Genomic DNA, 9,613 nt, shown 5'->3' with positions numbered 1-9,613 from the left:
GACTATGCTGCTATTATAGGAAGACGCATCGACATTTCCTGGCTACATATCAAATCCGGATATTGGATTACCTTGAAACTGATTAATCTGAGAAAATTGTACTTCAAATGAAGTGTTTCAACTAAGGATGTTTCTGGCGTCTCATTTTTCTGTGGACCGGAAGAAAAATTTTAATCACAACTACTTAACTAGTTAGTCTGAAATGACTTTTAAAACAATCAAAAAACGATAAAAAAATAAATAAATCAACATTTAATAGAGGCATATCTCGCTGCTGTTTGTTGTAAGTAAAACACAAGTTATTTTAACCAACTATCATGACTGTTAATGGTTTGGATTTTTCTTTTTTGTTTAATTAATCCTGTGGGCCCCATATTTCAAAAGTGTCACAATGAAACTTGTCATCATAATTTGTGCATGTATTGCTTTTTAATTTGCATGACGCCGCCATTATGGTCATTTTGGGCACGCAAGCTAAGGAATGAAAAAGATAACTTTCCATCTCCGTCACTGTAGCTATTTATAAACACTGTTTATACATTTCTGTTTGAGAGTTGTTCTTAGGGCTCCATCACTGTATTTTCCCCTTTCGCCCCTTTTTTGGCTGTCCCTCTCAGCTGCTTTGAAACTGTCGTTTTGTGACTAAACTAAAGCTGCGACGCTCGGATGTCTGCGAGTGAGTATGAACAGGTGGTAGATGTAGATGCTGTATTTTCCTGGCACCGGCGACCACGGGGCGGTCCCTGGCTTTTCAGCCACACTGCTGAGCCACAGATGTCATATTTATGCTTCGGCATACATGACATTTCTTTGTCTGGTATTTTGCTACTGCTGACAGTTCTCTCAGCTAATGGTATCTGTTCTCAGTCTCTGTTTGTTCAGACCTCTTATGCTCAATATTTCTCTTGCGCTTCATCAATAATTACTTCCTGACTTGTTCTCCGTCATGTACGAAGCCGGTTTGATGCATACGATCTTCTGCTTACACCAAGATTGTTTAAAAAAAAAAAAAAGAGCTGTTGCTTCAGAGCGGTTTTTATTTCCCTTCAAACAATGCTCACCTCGGTTCGGAGCTCCTTAACATGCTGACAGGCAGCTCATGAAAAATAAAAAGAACAGAAGCTTTAATCAGTCAGTCCGCTATGAATTTCATTCCCTTCCTATTTGTGTTTTTCTCATATATTAGCATACGACTGAATTTAGATTGCTTTAAAAATCTGTTATTGTTTTTGTGTATCCCTTATTGCTGCGTTGTTTAAAATAAAACGTATGAAAAGCTCAGCTTTTTCAGTTCAAAATACATAAAAAGAGCAAAACTTACACTATATTTAGATAGCACTTCATAGCTTCTATTCTTGAGACAAAGTTGTGCGTGTAATTTTACCCAGCACCCATTATCCGGTGTATTATTGCTTTGAAAAGTGCATGGGCGCATCACTTAAGGGTTCCACTAAGTAATATAATGGGGATTATCTAACCTCCCCTTTGTGGATTCTGTATTTAAAGCTGTGTGGACAAGTTCATAAATCACTCACTTAGCTAATGTGGATATCCTTTTTGGAGAAAATTACTATGGATTTGGAGGTGATGTGATTGCAGAATGAAAATAAGCACATTTGTCATTGTTATCATTCAGACTGGGGCTGGTCACTGTGGACGTTATTCAGGAAATGATGAGACCAGGGCATCTGAATAGGCTGGCTGAGCAGAGGTAAATAGGAAATGTACTTACATTTGGCCATTACATCTGTTAGCTCTTCTTTCAGGTTGTCTTCAGAGCAGCTGGGGGGAAAAAATGGTTATATAATGGAACATGTGAGGAAAAGGTCAGTAAATAATTTTAAGTACTCAGCGTCCATAGGTGACGGCAGGGATGATATCAACAAACTACCCCGAGATTAGATTTCAAAGAGCGTTTGCTTCAGTCAGAGCTGTATCACCGTGCACATTGCCGACCAGATCCAAGAAGCTTTCAAGTCTCATACTTGAAAGAGGCTGGTTGGAACCAATGCATTTGACAGTTGCATCATTTGGATACTAGAAGGGGTTGGCTGCTTAAAACACATCCGCTGTCAGCGTTTTTTAAAAATTCGCCTCTGTTGCCTGTGGCGAGAAATGATAACACAAAGTTTACCAGACACTCTTATTTGTGCTATCAGATTGATCCAGCACCATTAAACATTAGGGTGAAGCCGGATGCATTTTGTCAGTAATGAGCAAATACTTGAATGCAGTGTCAGCGGCACTATAGGCATGGCAAAAACAATGATTATGTTATGAATAGTTGTTTAAATGAAATAAAATCGACTGACGCCTTCTCAATTAACCGTGGTATCATTGTTTTAAAGCACCTTTCTAAATCGTTTTAATTCACTGAATAGAAAATATATGTAGTAAATCACAGGACTGTTTTTTGCTTTTCCACCTGAGGAGCAGCAGCCTCTCCTGTGGTCATAAGCGTCTGTGTGTGTGTGTGTGTGTGTGTGTGTGTTCAAGATCGAGCTTCCAGTTGGTATTATGCAACTCGAACTGCGACCTCAATTCCTGACCTGAGACCTCATCTTGACCTGCATCCAAAGCTGATGCAGTTGGACATCGCCTGTGCGAGTCCAGAGCTCAATAAATTCAGGACGTAAATGTCTGTTTCACTCTCTGTCCTCTCCCTTTGCGATGAAACACCATGAATGGAGAGGAAGAACAAAAGAAAGAAAGCACACTTTATTTATCTCCTTGGGGGAATTGATTCTCTAGATTAATCCATCCTGTTTATAGTTGATAACTTTACTATCCAAAAAGTCTGGGTGCATAAATCCCCAAAGTAAATTAATAAAAGTGATGAGTCAGTATTGTCAGGTGGTACTGTTTGGTACTGTCTGTTACTTTGGGGAATGTCCTTATGTCCTTTTCCCACACAGGGGAAACCCCAAATATATAGAGAATATTGCGCACATAATGCATTTAGTGCTTTTGCATTGCTACATATAGAATATCAGGTGTGCGTTCCAGATTGCTTGGAGGAGTTTAATAGATTAATATGCAATATGTTCTCCTATGTCTCACAATGTTTGTGCTGTTGATGATTGTGTCTGCTGAAGATGTGTTTGAAAACAGGTGCAAATAGCTCAGCCTCACGTCGCTGTTGCGCAAGTATTTTTATTTGTTATTTTTTGCAGACTTTATTGCAACAAATTTCCCCAACTAAGCAGAATAAGATGTAGACTAAAAAAGATTTTATTTGCGTTGCTATCCTGATGGCTGAACAGGTTTTTGTTGTTATTGATCTGTTCATCCACCCCATCCGCCACTCTTCTTTATAACTATTCTTTTAGAAAATCAAGCTAAAAAAAAAAAATGACCTCGATTGAATCTCTTGTGCACAACAAGTATAATAACCTGCAAGCATTTAAGTATGTAAATTAAAGTGGGAAACAAAAATGCTTCTTTGAAAAACCTGATGGTCACTTCAATATTACGTTTAAATATTTTATATATTTATATGTGTAATTCGAATATCTCTCCAGTTTTGTACAGTCAAAAAAAAAAAAAAGTTCAGCGTCTTCTTTTTTTCCTAAAACACACTAGAACACCCTTTAAAGCTATCCCCACGGGGCGACGGGGGGAAGGGGGACTAAAAGTTTTGACAAAATCAAATTTGATACAAATTGCATTTGCTCCCAAGGAGGAGACATCGAAACCTTTTCGGAAGAATAAGCTGACAGTGATTTCATTTGTCTAAGTAGATAAATCATACATATTGAACTTGTCTCTCTCAGCATGTCACTGTTCAGACTTGATTTAATTTGCCACTTTCTGGTGGAGCAAGAAGCCATGCTTAAACATAGAAACTCTGAAGGTTACACCATTTCAGCATTTTAATTAGCTGCATAGTTCCCTTCCTTTCTGCAGCCTGTAAGTGGATGAGTTAATGCCTGCAAAAAAATTCTCTCTTGTCCTCTTTAACTGGAGATTTATGCCCTTTTTCTTTCTTTTTTTAAATTTTTCCCTGAGCCCACTTTGAATTATGAATCCCGGAAAAGCGGAATGGTGCTTCCAATCCCTCAAAATATAACTTGCGCTTCTCAAAGACCTTTTAGAGAGTTTGGGCTTGTGCGGCACCTCTGTGCAGACGCCGTTCACTGTAAAGGCACTGCTTAAAAATCAAATGAGGGAATTCAAAGAGTGCCCTAGAAAATGCTCAGTTAAATTGGGTGGGGTTGGAGGGTTCAAGAGCACCTGATGGGAGATCAATTGTATTGGAGTGCGGCAGCAACACTTATGATGCTCTCTGCAACAGGGTGGGGGCGGTGGGTGCCATGTCTGACAAGAGGACAGAAGCAGTCACAGGGAAAAGCGGTGATGAAAGACAAACCATTTGTGCCCACGACTGAATTCTGAAAGCTATATTTTACGGCTGCTATTCTACCAAATTGCTTTTGTGCGTTGGGGTGGCTTTTTAAATAATGCAATCGGTTAAAAGCTCCCTGTAAATGCTATGCTTGTATAGCGTGGGAAGCTGGGATGGAATTGAGTGCATTTTTAGGAAAGAGGGTTATAATTTATGCAGCATTGAAATATGGCACTTTATGTGTTTCTTTGCCACTTTGATTCAATAGGATTCAACATGTATACAATCTGTTCAAAGATAAGTTCACCTTTGGTCCGATGTCTTTAATCCCATTCATTCAAATGTGTCTAGTCTCGTTTCATAGTGTGTTTTTTTCGAGCGTGTTATGATACAATGGCGGCAGCACGTGACCTTTGCTTGATTTTGCTTTTTCAAACAAATTATTAAAATTCACACCACCAGTAAAGCACCATTTACTGACACAACATCATTTTTGTGCAGTGGTATCACCAATGCTGAGAGCTGCACACATCCAGCCTCTCATCCGCCTCCTTCTCCGCTGTAATTAAAAGCTGTAAGTGGCAGTCGTTAGCATGGTCATGCATTCATTGAGGAGGTGTAGCTCGTTGACCCTCCCCACCGCTGTTTATTGCTGCTTCTCATTGGAAAAACACGGTTCGCCCTCTGGACAATGGCTGACAAAATGATGGATCAGTTCTTCTATATTGGCCTGGTGATCCACAGCCACCCCCCCTCCCGTTTGCCCCCGCCTTCAGAGTGGATATTGGCATTTGCCACTCAGGTGACGGCATCCTTGGGTCCCGTAACTGCTGATTAGTCAAATGAGACCCGGCCGGTGGGATTAATGTTTAACATTGGAGTCTTTACTCTTTGGACGATCAAATGGCACAGAGGTGAGCTTGGCGATAGAGATTGGACAGCGGGGGTCTGGCACCCTGTGAGGAAGAAGGCTGCAGCTGGATCAATGTTAATGCTATCCCAGGTTATCCTTAGCATACCTGTCAGCGGATACGCAGAGGTTCGAGGCAGGGCCTAGCCTTTAATCATCTATTAATTAATTTGTTTGCTGTTTATTAAATCCAGGAGGCCTTTATAGCAGCAGGAGCTCAGAGGGGCCCTCATGTGTTTGTCTGTCACAATGACGCCGTATGTTTGCACTGACACACGCAGCTTTTATTTTGTATCCTTGTCACTGTGGCTTCATGGTTCATGGATGGCCCTATCGGTCCATAAATCTAACGATTGGTCAGTCCACTACTGGGGTCACACTAAACCATTACAACCAAGTCCTCTATTTGTGGTATTTAGCAGCCTTTATGCCTGCTTTTATATTCTCACCTTCACAGCTCTGATGGTGATGCTACTTCACAAACAATATGGCAGCTTGCTTTCACTGCTTTCACCACTGCATTGCTGATCTCTGTGTTGCTGTTTTCATGAGTGCTAAAGAGGTGCTGTACCGTGTCAGGATGAGTTTAAGTGCCTTTTATAATGTTGTACAGTGTTGTCGAGTGCAGTTGGCTAAAATGATCAAAGAAGAATCCTCATATTAGGAGTAAACACGTTTTCCTTTGTGAGCTGTCCATAGCTAATCCTGTAAGCCCCTGCTACTGTTGTATGTTTATGTTGGTCGTAGGGAAAAGCTGAAGGTTTTTGCAGGTGGTGCACACCGCTAAACTGGAATCACCTGTAAGATGGGACATTATGGATTTTTATTCTGTGAAACCAATCGCCTAATTCAAAATGATTAGAAACTTGTTCTGGGTTGAACTATCGCATATTTCAATTTTCTTTGCACCCTGTCTGTGAAGCATGGTATTGTCTGTGCAAAACCAGACAAACCTTAATGCAGTTCCATCCATTACTAATGATGCATAATATCTTCCTTTGCACAATCACAGAGGCACACAAATAACACAATGATCTCAACGTGATGAAAAAAGAAAATAAAGAAATAAAGAAAACAATGGAATAACTCAACCCTGGTTAGATTGTAAACATCTGAAAGCTCCTCCGAATGACTTGCAGGCACGTTTGAATTGGATGTACTATTTTTCATTTTGAAGTAATGAAATATTTAAGAGGCAGACACAAGTCTGTGCTACAAGCTTGACCTTCATAGTGGAACGTCTGCCCTGTTATTACAGTATTTATATGGCTGTCCCCTCCCGCATAAGCATTGATATAAAAATATTTAATTACTCAATTAACTGAGGTGGAATATGACCCTGTACGAAACAGATGAGGGAATAGGGTACACGTGACCGGACTGAACAAAGGGGAAGCCAAGGGAGAAGACAAATCAACACTGGAAAGGAGAGCATGCTTTTTGTGTTATAATGTTATATTATTAAGTTAATTTACATGGTAGCATTTGAGAAAGGGGGGGGAAATGTGGTTAAATTTCAGTCATTATCCAGAGACAGTTTCACGTTGAGACGACACCTCTGAATGACATTGACGGAGGAATAATGGTGGGCTCAGTGGATGGAAACCAATAGATTCCTAAATGGAGGAGAGTGCTGTATTGTTTTCTTTTTTCTTTCTTTTTTTTTTTTTTAAAGGCTTTGTGCACCGAGAACATGTTCTCTCTTTAGCTCTGTCACTGCATTTCACCCGTGATGTTATGGATTTATGGGGGGGAGAGAACAGTCATATCCCAGATGGGGGCTCTAATGTGGCCAGATTCAGTTCATTATCGATTGTTCCTCTTTTAACTGCACCAAAAGCGTTCAAAGCAGTGATGAGAAAGGGATTACCGTCAGTGGGCTGGAATGAAACTTTCATAGAAGCAGTTTGCTACTCCTTAATGCACCGAGCTACTTTGAAAGTGAAATTCCACATTTACATTTCACGTCGCTTCACTAACCGGTTTGAGACTGTCCGGTCCAGTGGGGAAGAGCTTGTCTGGGAACTCGCAAAGATTCACCATTTATTTTCTGTTTCAGTAGTACAAGTAGTTTTATTTTGTGGTTACAACAAAGGTATTCACAAAATGGTGATTAAGGATACATGTGTGTAAAGAAAGAGCAAAACAACTAATCTGCTACATAATCAGTCGTTTTTTCTGTATATTTTCTTCAAGATGATGAGGCAAAACAGTTTATGTTGTATTTTACAAATGTATTTGACAGTATGTGTGTCAAGCAATGATGATGAATTCAAAAGCAGATGACAATAACAAACCTTGGTTGCAATCTGCAGTTCCACAGGGAAACTCATTAGAGTCAAAACTGACAAAAGTCACACTCTTGGAAAGAAGAACATTTTTTTTTCTTCTTTTCTGTCTCCAGCAGACATTGATTAATCATCTCTTGAGGAGTTTGAAGGTCCATTCATAAAAAGGCGGCTCCATTCCACAAGCTTTATGGGAGAGATTAATCATGTTTTGATTTGTTAAGAGACTGCTGACTTGGAGTCGTCATAGAAAGCCCGTTTGATCATTTTTTGCCCATTTTTTCTAATAAGCACGCTGACTGCAAGCAAATATATAGAGAACAGCAGTGGCAAACATATGGCCCGTGGACCAAAACTGTCCCGCTTGAAAAATAAATCCAGCCTGGAACATAACCTCCTTGAAAATTGGTTAAAAAGAAGATACTAAAAATATTTTTGTTACATTTCTTCAACGGTGATGGTTTTAGTTCAGTAAGTAGCAGACACAAGACAACATTAAGATCCACAGCTATTGTAGTTCCACCCAAGTAGCATCTGCATTTGTTTAAGGACATAAACACAAATGCAAGGCAAAATCCAAGCATAAAATTGAATGAATTCATGTTTTCAAAAAAAAAAAAAAAAAAAAAAGGATCATGTAGTAAATGTTGACCTTTTTCAAATCGCAGTTGTAATCATCTTTTGAGGAGATGGAAGGTCCTCTCATAAATAGGCAGCTTCACTCACCAGAGGGCAAAATACTAGCTATCAGTACTAAAATGAGTTTGGCAGCCCTTGTTTTGAATACATTTGGCATAACAGTAGCACCATCACTTTTATTAAGGTGTTGCTTCAAAACCACAGAATGGCACAAGATGAAAGCTCAAAGATGCATTAAAGATGGACGAGTCAGAGGATATTTAATTCCTAAAATCTTTGCATACAATTATTTACATATTGCAATACATTTGCGTCCAGATTGCTAGAATTCATTATGTGTAAATGATGGTTTATAATATGATGGTTATAAGTTGCCCTTAGAGTGTGTTGTACTTAATAATAATGCATTGGCTTCATATAGCACTTTTCTGGACACTCAAAGACAGTTTACATTACATTAGTCATTCATTCCATACAACCACGCACTCTCACACTGCATTCACCCAGGCAGTTTGGGGTTCAGTGTTTTGCCCAAGGACACTTTGGCACGTGGGCAGGCAGAGATGGGAATTGAACATGCAACCTTGCAATTGGGGGACGTCCCCTCTACCAACTGAGCCATGCCGACCCGTTCACGGTTTACTCTGCCTTTGTCCATAGTCAGCTAAAGCCAACTTCTGCACCCTGTAAACTAAGTTAGATAAACTGGGATAAAAGGTTTTATCGATGGGTATGTGTATGTGTGTGGGATTGTTTTCATCAATGCCCATCAGCTCTTCAGAAGTGGTTTTACCGAGCGGGACTATTCTTATTCAGTGTGGGAACTGCATGGTTCTTCTTTAGGAGAAAGTAAATAGTACTCTCTTTTAAGCAGTTTTGTAGGTTTTACCCCCATTTTTAAGCTTTCTTTTTCTTTTAGAACTACTACTTATTTTAGTTTTTGTTAAAGCTGTTTTAGCAGTTCTTTCCCAATTTCTTGTGGATTTAGCAGTTTTCCTCCATTTTGGTTATTTCCGTTGTGCCTTTTTGAAAAGCTCTTTTTAGAAAAGGACTTGTGTGCATAAATAAATTGAAAACAAGACAAAATGTTTATTTAAGTATAATTTTGTGAAAGGTCCATGAGCCGCGACAGAAGGGCCAAAGAGCCACAGGTTTCAGACCCCCTGCTCTGGCTGAATAAACATTTTCACCTTTTGTTTCATCCCCAGCATTATAAAATATATATATAGTTTTGTTTAGTTTTTTTTTTGTTTTCATTAAAGCTGAATATGATTGTTATTGTTAACAGGCTCAAAGTAAACAACACCACAGTCACAGGACTTACGCATAACCGCCGCTGAGCTTTCAATCTGTTGAGTTGATTTGGCCCATTTACCTCATCTAAAAAAAAACAAAAAACTCCGCTTTTAGACTGAACTTAAAAATAAACGT

Source organism: Lipophrys pholis (genome assembly GCF_963383615.2).
Source record: "Lipophrys pholis genome assembly, chromosome: 18".
Lineage (NCBI taxonomy): Eukaryota > Metazoa > Chordata > Actinopteri > Blenniiformes > Blenniidae > Lipophrys > Lipophrys pholis.
Note: the sequence above shows the minus strand (reverse complement) of the source record.